This window comes from Pinus tabuliformis, chromosome 2_2 (assembly GCF_031772625.1).
Source record: "Pinus tabuliformis cultivar Carrire ecotype Pingquan chromosome 2_2, CPIR1, whole genome shotgun sequence".
NCBI lineage: Eukaryota > Viridiplantae > Streptophyta > Pinopsida > Pinales > Pinaceae > Pinus > Pinus tabuliformis.
The window spans coordinates 642,116,263-642,127,407 of NC_142300.1; positions in this window are offsets into that span (position 1 = coordinate 642,116,263).

Genomic DNA, 11,145 nt, shown 5'->3' on the forward strand with positions numbered 1-11,145 from the left:
TGGCAAAAATTAACTGAAAAAGACAGCTACAGATATAAGTGTAGTGCATTTAGATATAAGTGTAGTGCATTTAGATATAAGCGTAGTGCCTTCAGCTATAAGTGTAGTGCCATTTTTACAGATCCATTTGCGAACATCACTCCCATCATTCAGATCAGTACCATTAGGCTCATCAAACCCTAATTCAGTTGCTACATGCCCTAGACAAGTCATCACTTTGAATGCCTCCTTCCCTGAGAATTTCTTGGCCTGAAGCCCTCTAGAATTGCCTCCTTGAGGGACCAGCACACCCTTGGTCAAGGGTAAGTGCACTTCAGTGTAGGTAGGCCCATGTCAGGTTGATTTCTAGAGCACTTAGGTCCACTTTGACCTAGGGTGGGTGAGATTGAGTGAAATCATCATAGGGTTCTAGGAATATTCTTATCTTCTGTAGCCATCTAGAAGATTTCCATACATATCATCTCATATGAGGTTGAAATTGAATAGGGAATGAGTTAGGTAACCTCCTATCCTCTCATCCCTTCCTCCATGGAAACTAACTCTAAGTTTGGAAGGCCATTCAATACCATCATTTATGACCAAACCCCCTCCATTTTCATATAATTTGAGAACTCATCTAAGTAATCAGGGGCTCGACTTTGAGAATTTGTAAGGAGATACTTTTGGTGTGAGGTTTGAGATTATAAGAAAGTATTGTTATGCTGCCAGAGTGTTACGCTTTTGATGTGATGTTGGTTGGAACCCCAAGCTGGAAGAGTGACAATGGATCAGACTTCATGGTTGTAATTCTTCCTTCTACTTAATAAAGTTGTTTACACCTTTTCCCATATTATTGTCTTCATGTATGATGATTATATGTGTAAATGTTTTTGATTCCATTTTCTTATAGTAGATATATCCCTTTCTTTGATTGGTTTTTGTTTTCTGTTTATGATTATAGGTACTTATCGAGTGGATTAAGTTCGAGAAGGAGCGATGGGAGCCAAACGAAGGAGACAAATGGAAAGCAAAAGATAACAAGTAGGTACCTTGTCTTATCTATCTTCTATAGTAAAAGGTTAAGCACTTTAAATCTGTTGTTCTAGATGTAGCTACCCATCTAAGGAAATTGTGTTTATCGGTAGATGCAAAATTCCACATAAAAGATTGGTGACTCTGCTAGGGAATGATCATCATTCTGATAGTTTACCTTCATACTAGTACACCCCAGTAGACTTTACTTGCTTCAATTGATCTTATTTAATCCTTTTATAAGTGTTTTTTGGTGAAAATTGTGCTTGTAAGCCCCTATGATGGCTTCTTTGGCACTAGCGTAGGTTTGGTCTAGAGACAGAGTGCTGCAGAGCACCCCTGGCTTGAGGACAGTGCTTTGAAGTGCATTGTCTCCCATTCAAGGTTGCACTAATCCTCCTTAGGACAAAAATCCCTCCTTTGAGTTGACTTTTTGCCAAATTTCCTTCTGTTTTTGCTTGATGAAAGATAAATGATGCTTGTGTCTCTGAAATCAATTTATTCTTCCTTTTCTAGCCCTAGTTTGGACTTGATTGTTCATTGTTTCTTAAATGATTTCTGTATCACTATCAATTCATTGTCAAAGTTATTTTATAGTCGATTAATCTTTGTTCAAAAGAAAGTGTCATAAAAATATTCATTTCTTTCGAAACAGAACTGTAGTAAAGTCTTCTTTCTTGCAAAAAGATTGATCGATTGTATGTGCATTAGTTTCCTTTTGTTTATCACAAGATTAAGGGAATTGAAAAGAAAAAACTTGCATTATGCATTGAAAAAGTTTGTGTGTGATCATATGAATAGTTTAGGGAAATTGCATTAGATGTGTTCTTTGTTCTTTGATTACAAGAATCTGATTGCTCTATCCCTACTAGCTAAGGTTTTCATTGTTAAAATTGAATGAAAAGAATGCTTATCATATTAGTTGCATTCTAGGAATTGAAAACACATCATGGGGTGAACCTTGAAAGGAAAATTCTTAATCAAGATCAACTTAAAATTAACATCAATCAACCTAATGGATCATTGTCACCTAATGAAAAACATTTAGAGGTTCCAGGCTAGAGACGTATTCCGACATCGTAAAACATAGCAGTTATCAGTAACTTGTCTGCGATACATCCAAGTGTGATACATCATTCCACTTACGTAAGTATATTGTAGCTTGTCCACGTACCTTCGGGTATATAGGGCGGTGTTAGAGTACGTAAAGTATATGGGAATGCTCTCAATATGCGGTTTCACATTAGACAATGCTAATACAGATTGGGCCTCCACGTACTTTCAGGTATATATTGGAGGACAACACTAGGTTGCTATTCATCCTTAGGTAACCGAGTTGGACGCCTTGTACACTGTGATACACTGAACATAGTGTTCGGGGAGATTGCCTGCCCGTACTTCTCGGTTCGCGGGAGGTACTTTATAGTTCACAGTTTCTTGGTAAACCTTTTAACATATATTTCATTAAATTTGGAATTAAATCATGGATCTAGAATTTGAAAATAAGTAAAAAAACTGAATTCTAGTGATGTCCCTGTAATAAAAAATTTCCAATTTGTGGGTGTGGAGCCTGGTTATCTTCTGTATTCAAAATGTTTCAGCTGGATGTACACCCCAGGAAGATAGTACAACCCTCCATGCAATGCTCCCAAAGCTAAAAATTAGATGTAAAATTGCCTTGTAAAATGTTGTAATTTCGTAGTCAATCTGGGCGGTTCATTAGGCGGAGATCTAATGGTAGAAGTTATGCTTAATTTAGGGTTTTTTTCCTAGAAGGCAACCCCTCGCTATATATGAGGGAATTGTATTGTGTCTATGTAGATCTGTATTCTAAGTGAGGAAGAGAGAGGAGATTGAGAGCGACGAGGGAGTTACAACAAATCTGCTATAGGCTATATCTCTTCAATTTGTTGGATAATATAAAAAGAAGGATTGGTTGTTTCTTTGTGGGTGTAGCCCAAATCGGGTGAACCACATATATCTGTGTCTCTTTTGTTTTATGCATTTTCTGTGTTTATATTTTTGCAATATTTTATGTGTTCCATTGATTTGTAATATATAATTTTCTAACAATTGGTATAAGAGCCGAAGGTCTATTTGGCTGATAAACTCATAGGAGAGAAGGGTTCCTGGTTCGAGTGGGAGAAATGGCGGAAGATGGTAGGTTTAGGGTTGAAAAATTCAACGACCAAAAATACCAATTGTGGAAGATGCAGATGGAAGATTATTTATACCAGAGAGATCTGTACCAACCATTGAGTGGAAAGACAAAGAAGCCAACAAGTATGACAGACACAGAATGGGATATTCTTGACAAAAAAGCACTTGGAACCATATGGTTATGACTAGCGATGTCGGTGGAGTTTAATATTTCAAAGGAAATGACAATAAAGGGTTTAATGTCAGCATTGGGCAAACTATATGAAAAACCCTCGGCCTCAAATAAGGTATTTCTTATGAAGCATTTATTTAATATGAAGATGTCAGACGATGGATCTGTTGCTGATCATTTAAATGAGTTTTATATAGTTACCAATTAGTTAAGTTCTATAGGGGTAAATTTTGATGATGAAGTTAAGGCTCTATTATTTTTGTGCTCATTGCTAGAAAGTTGGAATGGTTTAGTTGTGGCCATTAGTAACTCTGTCTCTGGATCTATTACTTTAAAGTTTGATGATGTTGTTGGTGCAATCCTTAGCGAGGAAATGCGATGGAAAATCTTCAGTGAGACATCAGGTAATGCTTTGACTGCAGAGACTAGGGGAAGAAAAATGGAAAGAGGAAAGAGCCCTAGATATCGCAGTAAGTCAAGAAAAGGCAGATCCAAGTCCAGATCGAGGATAGTGTAATAGAAATGGAGGAAGAAAGGACATCTGAAGAAATACTGCAAGTCTCGGAAGGGAAAAGAAGGAGACGCGCAACAAGAAACTAATCATGAAGCGAACATCATAGGTGATGTGTTGCAAGATGCTTTGATTCTTTCATTAGAAAATATTATTGATGTTTGGGTGGTAGATTTAGGGGCCTCATTCCATGCCACACCTGATAGGAAACATTTTTATGATTATGTTCAAGGAGATTTTGGACAGGTTCGATTGGGTGATAAACCCTGTAAAGTCATTGTAATGCATACTGTTTTCATAAAACAACAAAATGGAAATCAATGGCTATTGAAGGAGGTAAAGCATGTTCCATATCTGAAGAAAAATCTGTTTTCAACAAGGCAGTTGGGAGGTGAAGGTTGTTTAACTACTTTCACAGATAAACCCTGGAAGGTCACTAAAGGATCCCTGGTAAGAGCGAAAGGAGGAAAGGTTAGTACAATGTATTTATGCAATGGTATTTCTAATTTTGTTAATGCTTTAACCTCTATAGGAGAAGATACAACATTGTGGCATCATAGGCTCGGGAACATGAGTGAGAAGGGGATGCGGATTCTTCACTCAAGAAATTTGTTACCAGGTTTGAAGCATGTTGATTTAAAATTTTGTGAGAATTGTGTTTATGGAAAACAGAAGAGAGTCAGATTCCTTAGAGTTGGGAAAGAAAAGAAGAGCGAAAAATTAGAGATTGTGCATACAGATATATGGGGACCTTCTCAGGTATCATCTCTTGGTGGCTCTCGTTATTATGTTACATTTAATGATGATGCAACTACAAAAACATGGATTTATTGTATTCGAAATAAATCTAATGTATTTGATACTTTCAAGAAATGGAAAGCTTTGGTTGAAAATGATACATGAAAAATGTTGAAGTGTCTCAGATCAGAAAACGGAGGTGAATATTGCAGCAAAGAGTTTGATAGGTACTATTCTGAGAATGGAATTCGCAGAGAGAAGACAGTTCCAAGAACACCACAAGAAAATGGTGTGTCAGAAATGATGAACAAGACAATCATGGAGCATGCAAGGTGCATGAGATTGCATGCAGGATTGCCTTTACAATTTTGGGCAGATGTTGTAGATACTATTGTTTATCTAATAAACAAAGGGCATTCAAGTTCCTTGGATGTTGGTATTCCAGAGGAGGCATGGATAGGTAAAAAGGTAAACTACTCTTTTTTAAAGACTTTTGATTGTGAAGCTTTTGTCCACATTAATAAATAAATTAGAACAAAGCTTGAGGCAAAATCAAAGAAATGTACCTTTATTGGATATGGTGTTAAAGATTTTGGTTATCGCTTATATGATTATGAAAAACACAAAATTATTAGGAGGATAGATATAATATTCAATGAAAAGGTTTTGTATAAGGATCAGCTGCAGGAAAAGAAACAGGAAAAAGAAAACAGAGAATACACAGTGCTTGACGAGATCACAGAAAAAGTGATTGTGCCTGAAAATCATAATGATCAACAGCAAAAACAACAACCACAATAGCAACAAGCACCTCAAACACCTGAAAGTGGTGTTAGAAGATCTACCAGGATAAGTAGACCCCCTGAACGATAGTCTCCTTCATTATATTATGTATTATTGACTGATTCTGGTGAACTAAAATGTTATGAAGAAGCAGTGCAGGTAGAAACTAGGAAGAAGTGGGAGCAAGCCATGAAAGAAGAGATAGACTCCTTAGCACATAACCAAGCTTGGGACTTAGTCAGGTTTCCTGCAGGTAAAACAACATTACAGAATAAATGGGTTTACAAGTTGAAGAAAGAAGATGGAGGTAGGAAAAGGTACAAAGCTAGACTTGTGGTGAAAGGATTTGCACAGAAAGAGGGTATAGACTTTGGTGAAATATTTTCTTCTATTATTAAAATGACTTCAATCAGAACTATTTTAAGTCTAGTAGCAGTTGAAGATTTGCATCTTGAGTAGTTAGATGTAAAGACAACCTTTCTCCATGGGGATTTGGAGGAAAAGATATATATGCAGCAGCCACAAGGATATGAGGTAACAGGGAAGGAGAAACTATTATGCAAGTTGAAGAAGAGCTTGTATGACTTAAAACAGGCTCCAAGGCAATGGTATCTAAAATTTGACAAGTTTATGTCTAAACAAGGTTATACTAGATGTCACTCTGATCATTGTGTTTATCTCAGAAGACAAAATGATGGCAGCTATATTATATTGTTATTGTATGTAGATGACATGCTTGTTGCAGGTTCTAAAATGCAGGAAATAAATGTGCTCAAAATAAAATTGGCAAACTCATTTTCAATGAAGGATTTGGGTGTTGCAAAACAAATCCTTGGTATGAGAATAACTAGAGACAGGAAGAATCACAAATTAACATTGTCTCAAAGTGAGTACATAGAAAAGGTGTTGAAAAGGTTTAATATGCAGAATGAAAAACCGGTTAGTATACCTTTGGCTAGCCATTTCAAATTAAGTAAGGAGGAGTGTCCCAAGAATCAGGAAGAAATGGCTTATATGTCTAAAGTTCCATATGCATCAACAGTTGAAGCCTAATGTATGCAATGGTTTGCACAAGGCCTGATATTGCACATGCAGTGGGAGTTGTAAGTAGGTACATGAATAATCCAAGAAAAGAACATTGGATGGCGGTGAAGTGGATTCTCCGGTATTTGAGAGGTACCACCAATCAAAGAATTTTGCTTTGGTGGTTCAAACATTGCTCTACAAGGATATGTTGATGCAGATATGGCGAGTGATAGAGATAACAGGAGGAGAACAATAGGGTATGTGTTTACTATAGGTGGAATAGCCATCAATTGGGTCTCAAAACTGTAAAGTGTTGTTGTACTCTCAACAACAGAAGCAGAGTATGTTGCTACTACAGAGGCTAGTAAAGAAATTATTTGGTTACAAAGGTTTATGGATGAATTGGGTAAGAAGCAGGAGTTGGGCAGGTTATACAGTGACAGCTAGAGTGCCATGCATCTTGCAAAGAACTCTGCATTTCATTCCAAGACTAAACATTTACAGCTCAAGTACCATTTCATACGGTCGGCACTGGAAGATGGACAGTTGAAGCTGGAAAAGATACACACTAGCCAGAATCCTGCAGATATGTTAACAAAAGTTGTAACCAGGGAGAAATTGAGAATTTGCTCAGTTTCAGTTGGTCTTCAAGTATGATGAAGAAGATGAGAAACAACCAGGTCTAAAGAGGAGTCATTATCTAGAAAATGAAGCAGCAATAGAGTTGTTATAATCAGTCCCCAAGTGGGAGATTGTTGGGTGTCGAGCCTGATTATCTTTTGTATTCAAAAGGTTTCAGCCGGATGTATACCCCAGGAAGATATTACACCCCTCCATGCAACGCCCCCGAAGCTAAAATTTAGATGTAAAATTTCCTTGTAAAATTTTGTAATTTCGTAGTCAATCTGGGTCGTTCATTAGGTGAAGATCTGACGGTAGAAGTTATGTTTAATTTAGTGTTTTTTTCCTAGAAGGAAACCCCTCACTATATATGAGGGAATTGTATTGTGTCTATGTAGATCTGTATTCTGAGTGAGGAAGAGAGAGGAGATTGAGAGCGAAGAGGGAGTTACAGCGGATCTATTGTAGGTTGTATCCCTTCAGTTTGTTGGATAATACAAAAAGAAGGATTGACTATTTCTCCGTGGATGTAGCCCAAATTGGGTGAACCACGTATATCTATGTCTCTCTTATTTTATGTGTTATAGGTGTTTATATTTCTGCAATATTTTATGTGTTCCATTACTATGTAATATATAATTTTCTAACACAATTTTAATGAAATATGCGTTTTTTGCCTAGTTTACCCCTTTTTGTTTATTTCTTTCTTGTAATAAAATCAATCAAAAATCGTAGAGGAAAATCAACCCTTACCCCGTCGTTCGCGGAGAGCAGCGAGTAAACCACCTTTACCGCTCGAATCTACACCTATTCGGTCAAAATGGTCTCGTTTGACTGGATCCAGTACTTTACAAACTTCTGGTTTTTCATCTAAATTACAAGAAACACCTATACCAATAAGTATTGTGACCCCAGATTCTCCTACGGTTACTCGTACATCTATTACTGAAGTGGAATCTCCATAATTACCTGAGGAAACTAGAACTGAATCTAGTGAAACAGTAACCCAAGTTGTTCAACAACAAGTTGATTCTCAATCCAAAGTTGTTCAACAAGAAATTACTTCTGAGCCTGAATTTTTTCAACCAGAAGTTGATCCTGAACCTATCATCGTTCAATCAAAAGTTACTTCTGAACCAGAAGTTGTTCACGAAGCTTAACCTGAACCTATTCTTTTACAAGAACATTTGGATCCTGAGGTTGAACAATCAAAAGTTGTTACCTTACCTAAAGAAGATCGACCAGTACATCCTCAGACATCTATAACTATCGGGACTTCCTCTTTACCTTAGCAACAAATACCAGAAATCTATTACGGACCTGATGGTGAAATTCTTCCACCTAGTTTGTTTTCGATAGAAGAGGAACCTAAGGTAGAATCACCCAGAACTCCATTTCATTTTGGAGTTTGAATTCATATGTATCGTCATACTACTCCTTTTTATGTTGATTACTTTTGGAAACCCGTTGATTTGTTAGGAAACTTATTTGGACATTTGACTATGGCAGAGTCAACATCCCAGACCGTACCATTTGTTACGGCTACGGAAAAATCTTCTGTCGTAACCTCTTCGATGTTTACTATGACACCTGAATCACACTTGTATGGTGTTCCATCCATCCCATCGGGTTACTAATCTTTATTTGGAACCCACTCAAGTGTTGCTTCTAGCCCTTAGTCTTCACTAATGTCTTCTATTGGAATTTTATCTGGTTCCTCATTAATGGATACCGAATAGCTGGGCCCATCAAGTTCACATCAAGTTGGTTCATCTGGTTACCATCCTATGTATCCGCTTTACACTGGACTACCCACATACAGAGAACAATATGCACATTCTTCTTATCCTCCATTTTCTGGGGGGAAACTATATGTTGATATGTCGTTGTCTTTAGTTCAACCTAGAATGACTGTCTCTCAGTGGCAACAATAATGCCCGTTCAACCTAGGCTTGTGTATCCATCACAACCTATGCAATTTGTCTCATCCATACCTACAACACCTATTGTTACAGCTTTATCGCAGTCATAAGCTCAGATTGTTTGATTCTCAACTTGTGCAAGCTGGTCCTTCAACCTCAGACCCCCAAGTTTCAAGTGTACAGATCCAACCTTCTCAGACAGTTTTACAACAACCACTTGTGTTTGGAGTCCAACAACTTCAGGCTAGTTTACCTTTTATTAGAATGACTCATAATTACATTGGTTTAGTGTATTCACAAGTTGGTCAACCTAACATTGGTGGGAAACAACCGTTAAATCAACAACAACAACAGTTGCTTCAACAACCTTGACAGCCCCAATATCAACAACAACATTCCAACAATACCAACCTCAACCTGAACTTGGACAATAAGCGTATTATGGGTTTGGTCAGCAACAAGTTTATCCAGGTCCTGGTCAGCAAGCCTATGCTAGGTTTAGACAATAGTAAATGTATCCTGGTGCTCAACAACAACCTTACGCCAGATTTGCTCAACAAACTTGCCCATATCAAGGTTACCAACAACAGATTCCTTATGATGGTATGCAAAGGCCTATTGCCCAAGAAATCCCATCTTACCCTGGATATTCTCAACCTGACCTCAATAGACAGTTTCCTTTCATTGCGACACTTGAGTTACTAGATCTAAATCGGCTCACCAATGACCCAATTCTTTATGCACCTTGGTGGGTAGTGATTTCTCATAAGTTACCTATCGATATTCTGAAATTCAATGGAAACCCTTGAGAAGACCTGTCCAACCATGTCATGACTTTTCATTTATGGTGTTCATCAAAATTCTTGAATGATGATTCTGTTAGACTACATCTTTTCCAGAGAATGCTTACTGGTCTGGTTGTGAAGTGGTACATTGAGTTACCACGAGCTTCTTTTGATAACTTCACTACCTTAACTACCACATTTTTAACCCACTTCTAGTTACTCATACAATATGAAACTGAAACAGAACTATTAACCAACTTTAAATAGATAACTGCTACTCATATCTCTGATCATATTCATGAGTGGTGTCATCGTTGTCGAATGGTTAAAACTTATGTTCCTGATCAACTCTTAGCTGAGTCATTTATAAAATCATTGCTTCCATTTGTCACTAAGGATGTGGCAAAAGGTGGAGTTGTCACTGAAGAGCAAGTAATTGTCCGTGCCCAATATTTGGACTTGATCTATACAAAGTCTAGCACGCTCTGTCACAAGATCCAAAATGCACCCCAACCAGCTTTCACTATTCCTCCTCCACCATCGAGTAAGGACTCTCGTGCCGATGACAATGTGATTGGTTCTTCGAGTACACAAACGCAGGTTGACCAGCTGGTCAAACACTTGCCATTTCCAATCAAACTTCAAATGCATCTGATAAAACTCTTGCTTTCGAAATCAATGTTGTGTTAGCTGACAAAGGCAAGAATGAAAAGCAACCAAGAAGCAAGAAGAAGGGAAAAAATAAGAAGAAACAAAATAACTCCCCTCAAGAGAAATCATATGATTCCTCTGCTTCGGCTAGGAAACCTCGTTACCCATGTTTGATATGTAACGATGAGAATTTTATGCGAGATTTGCCTCACTGCTCTGAAGTCTCAAAGCTTCTGAAGGCTTCGAATACATCTGTAGTGTTGACTGATCCTTTTCCGAACCCGGAGACACATGGTTTCTACATACCATGCTTCCACTTCCCAAGTGCTTATGCTATCTGCCTCTAAGCCAAAAAATGATATTTTGGTGTCAACACCAAATAACGATTATGGAAATCAACTGTTGTCATCGAATCACCAGGCTGATCAACCTAATCCTTCAACCTCGACTTCGTCTAATCCTATTCCACCACCTATTGCACCAGAGTTAACAATAAAACCGCCTAAAGTAGTTGTACATAAATTGACATTTAACCCTCGAGCTCGAGCTGCACAGAACTATAATATAGTAGAGGATTTGGCTCAGTCACCTTCTGTTATGTCAACGCTTGAGGTGCTTCAGAACTGTCCCTCCCAAAAGCAGGCTTTGTTATCAGCAATTGGTGGAAATGATCCAACTAATTCCAATCTCGTGTTTTTCAACCATGCAGGTTATACGCCACAGTTACCAGCGCATTTAGCATTCCTTATTCAAGTAAATGCCTTG